The sequence below is a fragment of the Amblyomma maculatum genome, chromosome 10 (assembly GCF_055883805.1).
Source record: "Amblyomma maculatum isolate TAMU_Amacu chromosome 10, ASM5588380v1, whole genome shotgun sequence".
NCBI classification, from domain to species: domain Eukaryota; kingdom Metazoa; phylum Arthropoda; class Arachnida; order Ixodida; family Ixodidae; genus Amblyomma; species Amblyomma maculatum.
Genome location: NC_139353.1, coordinates 170,785,984 through 170,791,983, shown reverse-complemented (window position 1 = coordinate 170,791,983; position 6,000 = coordinate 170,785,984). Strand labels below are relative to the sequence as shown.

General features: G+C 45.5%; 1 protein-coding gene across 9 annotated transcripts in view; it reads left to right on the top strand.

Moving 5' to 3' along the window:
- The first annotated feature begins 5,730 nt into the window (after positions 1–5,730).
- Positions 5,731–6,000, top strand: part of LOC146177921 (uncharacterized) — a 228,246-nt gene continuing 227,976 nt past the window's right edge. For all 9 annotated transcript variants that reach the window (XM_084580654.1, XM_084580661.1, XM_084580660.1 and 6 more), the window contains exon 1: positions 5,731–5,867. The gene's annotated coding sequence lies outside the window, so the exon portion shown is untranslated. The remainder of the gene's footprint in view (positions 5,868–6,000) is intronic.

Genomic DNA, 6,000 nt, shown 5'->3' with positions numbered 1-6,000 from the left:
ACACCTCGCTATCAGAGGATAAGCATCGGTTTTGTTCTACGACTCTCGAGGAATGTGCACGGTCAGGTTGATTTCAGCTAATTTTTTCGTGGTTCACTTGAAGCGCGCGAGCTCTTCATGAAATATTTTAAGCATGATTGAAATGCTCCATGGCTTGTTTGTTTTTGGCGAATATAACTTAAAGGTTCGGGCTTTCGTTCCTTTATTCAACCGGTAACAATTATAAACTACAAAGTGTACAAAAAGCAAATAATAGTGAAATAACAGAGCCACGTATAATAATTGTAGTAGGTAGCGCCATCTATGAAATTGCATGTGCACTAAAATGTCGCAGTTCAGAAAAAATTACGAGGATGGCACCACAAACACCCTTAATCGAGGGGTGTTTACGAGAGGGTATTGTGCTTCTACAACGTTTTCCCTCTGCCCTTTCCTTTCCATCGGGCGAGAGAGGTACAGTAGCCACTGTAGAGAGAGGTAAACACTGGCGAGTCGGGTCGAGTGGTCGGGTCGAACTGAGGTGCAGGTGCTTCGCGCATGCGCAGTAGCGCTACTTGAAAATGGTCCCTTGACAAATGTACGCTTGCTTGCTTTGAGATTTATTTATCGCCTCGAATTAAGTATGTCAAACTGTTTGTGTGCCGAAACGTTGCCAGCTAAGGCTCTCGCGCTACTTACTTACTCTACTTACTCAGCAAGATATAATCGTGCCGGAGACATTGAACATTTTTTTCTGGTTTTGTTTTGTAGTCTTGTAGCGCCCCTCGCGCCGCGCTTTTATCACAAACAACGGCACAGCGCTGGACGAAGAAGAATTTGGCACTAAGCATCTCAGTGCAAGCAGCGAAAAAAAAAAAAAAACAGTTCGAACCCGAACGCTGTCGGAGCTGGTTATTCCTCGTTTTAGCTCCGCCACAAAACTATCTTCAGATGTTCGCGGTGTTAGCATATATTGTGAGGGTGTGGAATTTAGACTTTTTTTTTTTCAGTGGCAAGAAGAAAAAATATCTTCCCCTTTCTACGATAAAATGAGTAGGGCACGGAACTATAACACTGCATAAATTAATATAATATAATTTCAAAGAGCGTCTCCCTAGGAGAAATTGCACGAATACTTGTCCCTCTGCCACTTTACTGGTACAGATAAAATGTTTCGACAGTCTGCCAAGTACAACTTGAAAACCTGAACATGCACAAGCATGCCTCTTCAACCTTCCCACTGAAGTTCGTATATAGCACAAGCAGTGCAGGCTCCAAAGAAAAGGAGAAAAAATGATATAGTGGGCGGCCCAAGATAATCACCAGCGTTACAGTCATGTTTTTTTTTTTGTTTTTTTCCGAATGTTGTGTTCCGGTGATGATAGTAAAGATAACGTGCCGGAGTAGCTGCCGGGGATGTTTTCGGTGAATGGGCAAGTAGGAAACAGCCATGTGAAGCTTCTCCAATACAAAAATGTGATGTTGAATCGGGTTTTGCCACTGCATTTCCGTCATTCCCCTCACTAAATATTAAAAAAAAAAAAAATGATGAGGCTCAACGCTGCTGAACCGAATGTCGAGCTTTAGCTCAAATGAGAGAAACCACTGTAATCAAGAGTTCGACGAAATTCAGTCTGATCAGGTGGTGGCATAAAAAAATATACAGGGTCACTGACCAAGTCAAAGTTTCATAAAAACGTACTATCGTTTCGACAGCCCTACAGCTTCGTTGTTCACAATGGAGGAACCAGACAAAAAGCATTCGTTTATATCTTCTTCAAATACTTTGACTTGATCAGTGGCCCTATATATATATATATATATATATATATATATATATATATATATATATATATATATATATATATATATATATATTATGAGAGAAAACACTGAATTGGTTTCCCGTTTGATGCTTTTATTTGCGCTTATTTTATTTATTTTATACGTGCATGATGTCCCGTCCTCTTCCCAGCTAATTCCGCTTCGTGAAGGGGGATATATCGCGGATTGTCCGAAGCATTACGGCGTCTACGGTAAACCGTTGATGCATTCGGTAGGGAAGCTGGTTCGGCGTCCATTTTGCTATAATGCTATACCTGCCTAGCATCGCCCGCTACCGCGCTTTGCCGCTGTGGCCGGGGGCGTGGAGCGTTCGGTCTAGCTTGCCCGGGCACAATAAAGACGGCGATGTTGCTATGGTGATGGCACTGTTTACGATTCTTAGAAAAACGCGCCACTCGCGCAAGTGAGCAACAGAGCTAACGCTCTAAAACCTCGTCGGCAGGCAGAACGTTTCCAAAAAGAATGGGGCTCTCGAGTAAGGTAGATACCGTGTCACCCAGGCGTCCCCTCACTCGCCGTCTCAACGCCCAATTTGTTGAGTTTATATCTAAACCTTGTTTTGAAGCAACTCGACTTCCTGTGCTCTGAAAGACATCCGATCATAAAGTGACATAGAAGAACGTGAGAATTTTGAAGCATACAAAGAACGTGCTTCCGTTTGACCACATGAAGCAAAACCACCGTACTGCATTGGTATGGAAAAATTCACAAATTATAGCACATGCCAAATCTGACAGAACGCGATCTGATTGATGCGTCTAATCGTTTGGCATTTGCAGGAAAACATTTGGTAAGCATGGGCGCTCTTGCATGGAGTAAAAATTGGGCTCTGATTATTATGTTGCAAATGTGTGAATGTACAAGTAAGTGTTACATCACGAAATTATTTACTACCAACACATGAATCCGAAAGGCGGGCTCAACACTAAAGTATACTTGCTGCATACGTGTGTGTGCCCTGTGAAATGAGTACAATAAAGTAGGCTCCAAGCTAATAATGAACAGTAGTCCAGCCAATATATTGGTTCAGAAGGTGCATGAATCATCACGGGAAGCTGCAGCAGGACAGGTCAGCGTCTTCCATGCATGCTACTTTTCACATCAGATTTCAGTGTCGAGTGAAATTCTGCAGGAGAAAAATGTTTCTAGAAGACTGATTGTTAAACTTTTATTCTAATTGCCTGAAAATACTGTGTTCCTTTAATGACACACACACACACACACACACACACACACACACACACACACACACACACACACACACACACACACACACACACACACACACACACACACACACACACACACACACACACACACACACACACACACACGGGCGCGCGCGTACGTACGCGCGAGCGAATAAATAAAATGAGGACCTGTGGCGCATCCAATTGGGAGTAGGGAAGTGGCCGCCATAAGCGCCTACAAAACTGTCCCTGTTAGCTCCTTTCTTCTAGCAACATTCCTTTAGAACCCCCTCTCCCCTTCCCCCATTTCCCACATAGTTTAGTGTGAATGCGCCTCCTCAGTGCCGAAGAGAACATGAATACATGCCGGCCTCCTGCGCGATACATAGCCTCTTGGTGGATTTCACATCTATTTCGAAATATCGATTCATCTCAAAAGGAAAAAAATTGGCAATCATTCACTTATTTGCACATTGTAACTTACCAGCTCTAGTTTCCAAGATTGGACAAGCACGAACAAAAAATAAACAAGGGCGACGGTTGACTGAAGTTCAGCTAATTATAGCTACATTATCATATTTGTAATCCCGTTTGATAAAGCAAATTTCTGTTGACCGCAAGAGCTGGCAGCTTCCACTCCAGTCAAGGAGTGTTCCGATCCCTACTATATCTATGGCATCTACAATAGGGAGGTTTAGAATATGGGACCCCTACCGCTTAGGGGAACAGTAGGAGCACAATTCTCTATTATAGTGCGCACGCTCCGCTATTACTCTATCCCACTTACGGATAGGGTCGCCGTATTCTATAGCTCGCTAATGATCACTCGATTGCACAGCCCAAAAGACGAGAATCAAAAGAACACAAGACAGGCGCCGAATTCAACTAAGGTTCATTGACGAAGTCTGCAGAAATAATGCCATTCGCTTTTCCTTTTCACTCGTACTAAGTTTGCACTGTGCAATCATGTTGACACCCTGTTTTGTGTTCAGTCAAGCTAGCCTACTGCAGTCCAGTCCAACCCCCTCACGCTCGGCGGGTAGGAGCAATCGGGTTCGTGGCTCTACACCAGAAACTATACTTCGTCTCACAAGATATCTGCAGCACTGCGAAAAGCAGAGGAGCCCTTTCAATTGTGCTCCTAAGTGCCTCTCGCCCGTGCGCACTATAATAGAGAACTGTGCTCCTGCGGTCACCCCCGCCAATTTGGGGGGGCGAGAGGCGCCTAGGAGCACAATTGCCTATTGTACGCGTGATCCTGGTTGGACCGGTTGGGGTGCCTCTGCCTTTCGCTGTGCTGCATCTTGTGAGACCAAGTATAGACAAGAGAGGGAAGGCTCTTGTCCCAATGTCGGGGCGCGTATTGTTCGAAGTAGTGGTGCAGTGGGGTGAAGAGGGGAGTTCAATGGGGCAGCCCATGCTGCGCAGGACGGGGACAAAAGCCCTCCCCTTCTGTGCCTGGACACTGCTGTGGAGCCACAAAAACCTTTGAAAGTCGGCGCAGCAACATAAGAAAAGCCTTCAGGCAGCGCAAGTCGACAGGGCTGGGTGGTTGGGTACTCAATTCCTCAGTCATGGATTAGTGGCGTAGCCTGGTGGCAGAATCTGAACTACTTCCAAGATGGCGACCGTGGAACCGCCACCTTAAGTGATTGCTCATGCTTTCCAATGTATGCCAATCCTTCGTTTACCCATAGCCCCAGATATTTATATTGCTACTCTAGGTATTTCAAGGCCTTGTATTTTAAGACCCTGATCAGTTGAGCCGTTGAAAATCATCAGACCCGACTTAACTGCGCTGAAACTGAAGCCTAGAGCGTCCCCTTCGTCTCCGCAATATAGTTAACTAGAGTTTGCAATTCTTCCAGACTCTCAGCTAGGAGCACAATATCGTCTGCATACATCAAACCGGGGAGGCGCTGCTCTACCGCCTTTCCACCTAATCTATATGACAGGTTAAAACCTAGGTTACTGTCTTGTATCCTCCGTTCCAGGTTTATCATATAAAGCATGAACAGCACCGGTGATAGAGGACAGCCTTGTCTTAATCCTTTGCATACTTTGACATCCTCCGTACTTCTTATCCCTTCCCACTTAATTTCTACTTTGTTATCCCGGTATATTTCCTGTAGGAACTCTATTATCTCATAACCGATACCTTCTTCTTTTAATATGTTCCACAGGAGTTCCCTGCTTACGTTGTCGTACGCCCCGTTTATGTCCAGGAAGGCCAAATACAAAGGTCTATTTTCCACTCTAGATATTTCGATGCATTGGGTAAGCACGAACAGGCTATCATCTAAGCGCCTACCATTTCTAAAGCCGTTCTGAAGTTCTCCGAGTATCTTGTTACTTTCAACCCATGCTTGCACCTTTAATTTCACCGCCTGCATGGCTAACCTGTACATTACAGATGTTATGGTAATCGGCCTGTATGATTTTATGTGCATCCTTTCTCCTTTCCCTTTATAAATCAAATTCATTTTACTCTGCCGCCAGCTGTCCGGAATTTGCTTATTGCTTACATCCCTGTTGCACGTCGCGTCCTCTCGCGGAAGTCAGTGGCTGTCATCGCAAAAGCGGCCGCGGTCATCACACTGCTCAAAATTCAGCTCCGCCTCGCAACGTGGCACATGTTGCCGAATGGGAACAGCGCTCAAAGCACGCATCGGCCAATGGCAAAATGCGCTTTGAATCACGTGGGATGAAATAACCCAATCACGTCTTATGTGGCTCGCTGCGGCCTGCCTTGCAGTGTCAGTTCTCTGGACGGTGTGCGAGCGTGCGTGTGGTGAGCCGGTGTTGCACCTGTTATTCAACGACAGCAGATACGCTTGGCGCTGCATAGTCAAGGTGAGCTGTTGTCGCGTTCTTGCTTTGCCTCACGGCCACCGAGTGCGTGCGACATGCATTTCTAGCTCCACGTTGGCGGCCCAAATGTCAGTGACGGGTCACTTGGAGCGCTTAGGCCTAGACATGTATTGCG